This window comes from Haemaphysalis longicornis, unplaced genomic scaffold (genome assembly GCF_048455015.1).
Source record: "Haemaphysalis longicornis isolate Haplotype H1 unplaced genomic scaffold, Haemaphysalis longicornis Haplotype H1 scaffold_2, whole genome shotgun sequence".
NCBI lineage: Eukaryota > Metazoa > Arthropoda > Arachnida > Ixodida > Ixodidae > Haemaphysalis > Haemaphysalis longicornis.
In genome coordinates, this window is record NW_027526295.1 from 61,565,990 (window position 1) to 61,571,518 (window position 5,529).

At 45.7% G+C, this 5,529-nt stretch overlaps 1 long non-coding RNA gene across 1 annotated transcript; it reads right to left on the bottom strand.

The window, feature by feature from the left end:
* Positions 1-322: 322 nt before the first annotated feature.
* On the bottom strand, positions 323-5,064 carry LOC144168923 (uncharacterized). The gene is made up of 4 exons (XR_013322302.1): positions 4,837-5,064; positions 3,079-3,564; positions 2,224-2,424; positions 323-854 (listed from the first exon to the last, which is right to left on the bottom strand). It is a non-coding gene; the product is annotated as an uncharacterized LOC144168923 (long non-coding RNA).
* Positions 5,065-5,529: the final 465 nt, after the last annotated feature.

Genomic DNA, 5,529 nt, shown 5'->3' on the forward strand with positions numbered 1-5,529 from the left:
CGGTTAGTTTAAACATGTGATGGCAACGGCGGTACAGCGCGCTGGTGTAGCAGAGAAACCCCGGGCGAGCACATCCCTGCACCTGGCGGAGCGCCCTGCAAGTCGCCGGAGAAATGCGAGCTTCACGGGACAGGTTCCCCAACCTCCGTCACAGGCAGCTCGGAACTTGTTTCGGCAACTCTCCACCAGGTGCAAACGTCGTCTGCATGGAGCTACTTTGAACGATGGTACCTAGTGTGCAGTGTGCTTGCGAAGCTCAGGATTTCGCCAAGGTGATTTTAAGAGCTTAGACTGCTTATTTGGACAAAGAAAAATTTGAGTGCAGTTGGCCTTTAATGCCGAGACATGTGCATTTAAAAATATTGGAGTTGATTTCCCGTGAGTTTTCACTATTCATTTACGACTTGTAGTGCCATTCACACACCTCCGGAGAAAACATAACCCTAAATGAAGAGGCCCACACAAGGGGCACCCTATTAGGTGCCTTCTGTCCCTTCTGTAGTCCGGGAGCTTTGGCGTGCGGCACCCCATCTCTGACGCTGAGGTTCAGGGCGTGAGGACCGCTTGACCTTCTTGCTAGCCGAGCTCTTGGCCAGCAGGCACTCTACCTGGTCCCCGGTTGACCCCAGGGCGACGCCTGGCAATGCTTGTGGGCTGGACCTTGACGGTACAGCCGCACCTCCGGGCGCTGGTGAAGCCTGCCTTCATGGGCAGGCTCCTTCCTGGGGCTCCTTTCTGATCTTGTGCATCTGCCGCAGCAGCTGCTGAAGGGCAGTGGCATAATATGGGTTGCCAGCAGCTAGGGAAGGCTGGCGCCACCACTCCTCGTAGATCTTCTGCAGCTCCGCAGTGTCCTACGAAAAATTTGTTCAGGATATGCCACAGATTTACTCAAAATTTGTTGCATCTCCTATCTTTACTATTGTCTTCTTTGCACTGCTGAAGTAATAAGGGTGTTCCGTAGGTATTCAACTATGGGCCTACAGGGAAACCCATTAGGGCAGAAAAATGTTCACAGAACTCACCTTCCCCTGCCAAGCTTAGATAACCAGTTTGGACCAGATAATACTACGTAGGTATTTACAGATTAGTTCCACAAAAATTAATGCATTCATTGAACTAAAATAAAACACAAGAAAAAGCTTTGTTTAGTGCCATGTTCAGTTACATAATAATGACTGATTGATTGATTGACTGCGAGGTTTAAAGTACCGAAACTACACCTTGCTTATGAGGCGCGCTGTAGTGGAGACAGCTGGGGTTTAATTTTGGTCACCTAGGAACAGCTAGGAAGAGTTAACGTGCGCCGAAATCTCGACACACAGACGCTTTCGCTTTTCACTCCTATCAGGAAAATTGCTACCGCAGCCGGTATCGAACCCATGTCCTTGGGCTCAGCAGCACAACACCATAGTCACTCTAGTCTCACAGAACCCAAGCAACGCCTCTTCAAAATCCCAGGGTTCCTCAAAGCCTTACTTAAGAGCCCCTGACCTAGCGCTTTCGCAAGGCACCTTTTTATTCACAGGGCCTTAGTGGCATACAAGGACTATTCAGCGAAACACACAGAAAAAACATTAAGACCAGAATGTAAAATTTTACATCTCAAAAACTTGCACTGTGCAACTGACTATGTATCTAATGGTATGATATTGGATCCTGGCAGAGTCTGTTTAACACTTCTTCTTTTAAGCTGGGCTGAAGACTGTCCCACCTGGTGGGGGCCCCTAACACCAGCACAGTGCTGTTTAATGAAAGTTTATTCCTCCTCCTCCTAGCACCCTCCCTATGTCAGAAAGGGCCTCGGAAGACATACGACAGCCAGCATACAAAATTTCACACTAGCTGTGACATATGAATACTACTTCATTCTTGCTCCCCTTTACATGCATTGGAAAAACTTGTTCGTCTTGCTTCTGCTATGATGCTACGCAGTCATGTTGGATTGCCTTAATTTTTGGAGTGTCTTTTTTGGCATCCTGTAGCCTTCTTCTACTTAGCTCCTTCAATTGTACCTTCGTAAAAATAAATTTTACTACAAGAGACCCCTGAAAAAATGCATGCACGTGGTTATAAAATAGGTAGCTCTTGCCAAAAGTGGAGTGTGTTGCTGAGAAACAGATCTTGTTCAGGTGTCTAGTTGCTACCTAGGTGTCCAGTAACTGGAGTAAGGGTCACAATTATTAGGCTTTGCTAAAATAAATGCACGAGCACAAGCCACACCTCAACACCTCACGTTGGTGACTGCTTCCAGTTGAGCCCTGGGCCTCCAGCTGTGGCTCGGTATCCATAGGCAGCTGCTGCTGTTCAGGCTCTGCTGCCACCGGTTGGCCTTGCCCTGTGGGTGTGCTGGTGCTGGCTTCTTGGGAGTTGTCCTGTGTTTGCTTTCCCAGTCAAGCTTCCTGAATGCCCCCTCCAGACATGCTGTAAACAGTTAGGAATAGTGAAAACTGACTGTGAATCAGATCGAATATTCTCAAATACGAATAGTAGAAACCAACCGCGAATTACATATATTCGAATGTAAATGGCAAAAGATTACTGCAAATGAATTATTTTCAAATGTGAATAGTGAAAATTCACTTCACATTGAATTTGATTCAAATTGCGCATTGCTCCCACGCCAGGCTGCTGTTAGCTGTGCCACGTATAAAGATGTATTATGAGCTGCACTGTTGTGGCGAATACCACACGCCCATTTATTCCTTCTAAGTGGAACAAAAATAGTAGAGCGAAGGTATGTACTGAGACATACGAACGTCTGGGCCATAATTTAAAAGTAGTTTTACAAGCACAGGCTTTCAGTCAGGCTGTGCCATCTTCATTAGGACAGGTGCATCAGACAAGTCTAGTTAAGTGCGCCGTGGCTGTGCATGTGCTCATGGCTGCCTTTCTCCCGAATTAGAGAATTCAACACTGCAGAACAGAGTTTCTGCGATAGCTTTCCGTCTACACTGCATGATAGCTTGCTTGAAGCTGAAAATTAAACTGAGAGAGATACCATGTTTGCATAAACGTTGGCACAGGTCACATAAAAGTAGCAATATATGGAGTGTGCTGGGGTACATAGCTACTTACAATGTTCAACGTGATTTGGTGCTCTTCTGTCCAGCTTAGTGAGGGGGCTCACTCCTTCGTCGCCATACTGCCCTCTCCGCCACCCGCAGAACCAGTGGTAGACGGTGCTGACTGGGGGATTTACAGCGCTGCTAGCGAGCAGGCCCTCACCGTCTTCCTGCCTTGCCAGCTTCGTTTTATGAGGAGCTAGTGCGGCTGCTGGGGTCGTATCATCTTGAAAGTAGCGGAAGAATGCGGCACTTTTGTCCGATGTGGGTTTTAGAAGGCGAAGCCCATCGGCGCAGTCGAGCCCGTGGTTGAGCACCTCATGCAGCTTGATGACAGCAGTCGGCGAGACTGGCCAGTTGAGGAATGGGTCGTTCTGCTGAGTTGCTTTTGTGACTTCCTAATTTTGACATCTACAAATGCTTAGCAGTAGTAGAATGCTTTCCGGCAGTTTCGTTCACGCTTCTGTGCTGACACCTTCACTCCTTGTGGAACACAAACCTGTAAAAAGAGAATATCACAAATTATCTCAATTCTCAAAATATTATTTAAAGCTTGATATACAATGACTAACCTGCAATATATTTTTTACTTAAATTACAATTTTATGAAACACAAACGTGTTAAACGGTAATATTATGAATTATTTTAGTTGTGAGAATATTATTGAGAACCAGATATGCAATCTGTAACCTGCAAATGTTTTTTTTACTTCAATTACCCACTTCATCTGACAAGTTTCACAATCAGACAACTAAGAAATGCTGAAGTTCCAAGGTGATGCGCATACTGTATTAAAGATGTGCCTCCAAGTCATGTTCTGATCTACTTCGCGGAATAAGAAATTGTACAGGTTTAGCACTCGCCTTTCACTTAATTTTCCCATGTATGAAAAATGGCGTTTTAGGAAAATTTGTGTTGGTACCAAGCAAAAAAAAAAAAACTTGCTCAATCGCTCACGAAATCGAAGCGGAACAGTTGCATGTTATGCTCTTGCATATAACACAATTCTCTCCAAAATAGGACAGGTATATGCTTCCCACATTTCGGTTACGTTTAAATCCACTGAAGACGTAATAACACGACACGTTTAAAGCCTCTTTTAAAGCATTTTCAGTTGGTCTTTTTTTCCTCCTCAGCAAGGGGTGCCCCTTTATAGACCGAAGGGGGCAGGAGATAATTGGCTAAAAATCATTCATCTGTGAAAATGTTAAAAGCATGACACACATGCTTGACTCTTTTTGCTCGGACCATACTATGAAGCGTTATTTGTTTGTGAATTAGAATTAATTACATCACACATTATTCTGATATTGTTTAATCTTACGTAAGGAAAAATAAATTAATTTGAACATGGAGTGAAATGCGGATTGTTTTTGCACGGGTGCTTCAAATCGTGGTCAAAAAATCCCAGCCCAACTCAATGTAATGTAATTTAAACTATATGTTCTTTCACCTCGGCCAAGCGAACATACAACGAAGTTCAGCTGTTCTTCCCTTTGAAATTGAGCGTGAAAGACGGCGGCATCGATGATTGACCCGTGGCGTTGTTCAGCGTGACGGAAGCAAGTGTGATCAGTAGTAACCAGATTTTTAAGCCACCGCTACTGTAATAAATGCGTAGCAAAAAAAAAAACTCGCTGGTGTAGCTTCGCAACTGCAACTGATCAGTCTGTCTTGATTTTACCAGGTCGGGTAGGGGGGTGATATGGCAACGCCTCCGAGGACCTTGCCTGAATAAATAAAGACACTGCCGAAGAGCATCTATGGTACCTCGTTGGGTTGGGGGCTCCCAGTCGACGATCCACGACGCACGGTCGCACGGTTGCCTCGCCGTAGTAGTCAGCCATGCGTACGCATCCCCGCACGAAGCACGTCCACGTTATCGACGCTGGCTTTGCAGTCTAACTAGAAAGGTTGGTCGCGCCCGCGCACGTCACAACGGCTGAAGAAATTAACTGCTACTTCGCCGTCGAACTAGAAAAAAACCGTAAAATTGCAGCAAACTCAACGCCACTGATGCTGCTGGTGCCGTGAACGAGCCCTAATCAAGAGCAGAGGAGTGCGGAGTACGTTTACTGCTTTGTTCGCACGCCGGCAGAACCAGCCTAAACATCAAATAGCAGGGAAGGAGTGCGGAGTACGTTTGGTGCTTTGTTCGAACTTCGCACACCGCAACGTTTTTATGGCGCAAGGTTTGTTTTGCATTCAACAGGTGGCGCACCGCAAACGCGCAATTTTTAAATTGTAAGCCGCGGCATTCGCGCTCACGTCTCCGGCTACGGATGAGATTTCTTTTTCTTGGAATGCATTTTTAGCATTTCTGCGCGTACTGTAGCACGATATCACGTTACTGTGATCGCCTACAGCATCAGCAACCATGCTTAAAATAAGACATATTCCCGCTGCATTTTTTATTCAGTGACAAAAAAGTAAATTCTCAACAAGAAAAGTGGGGGGAGGGTT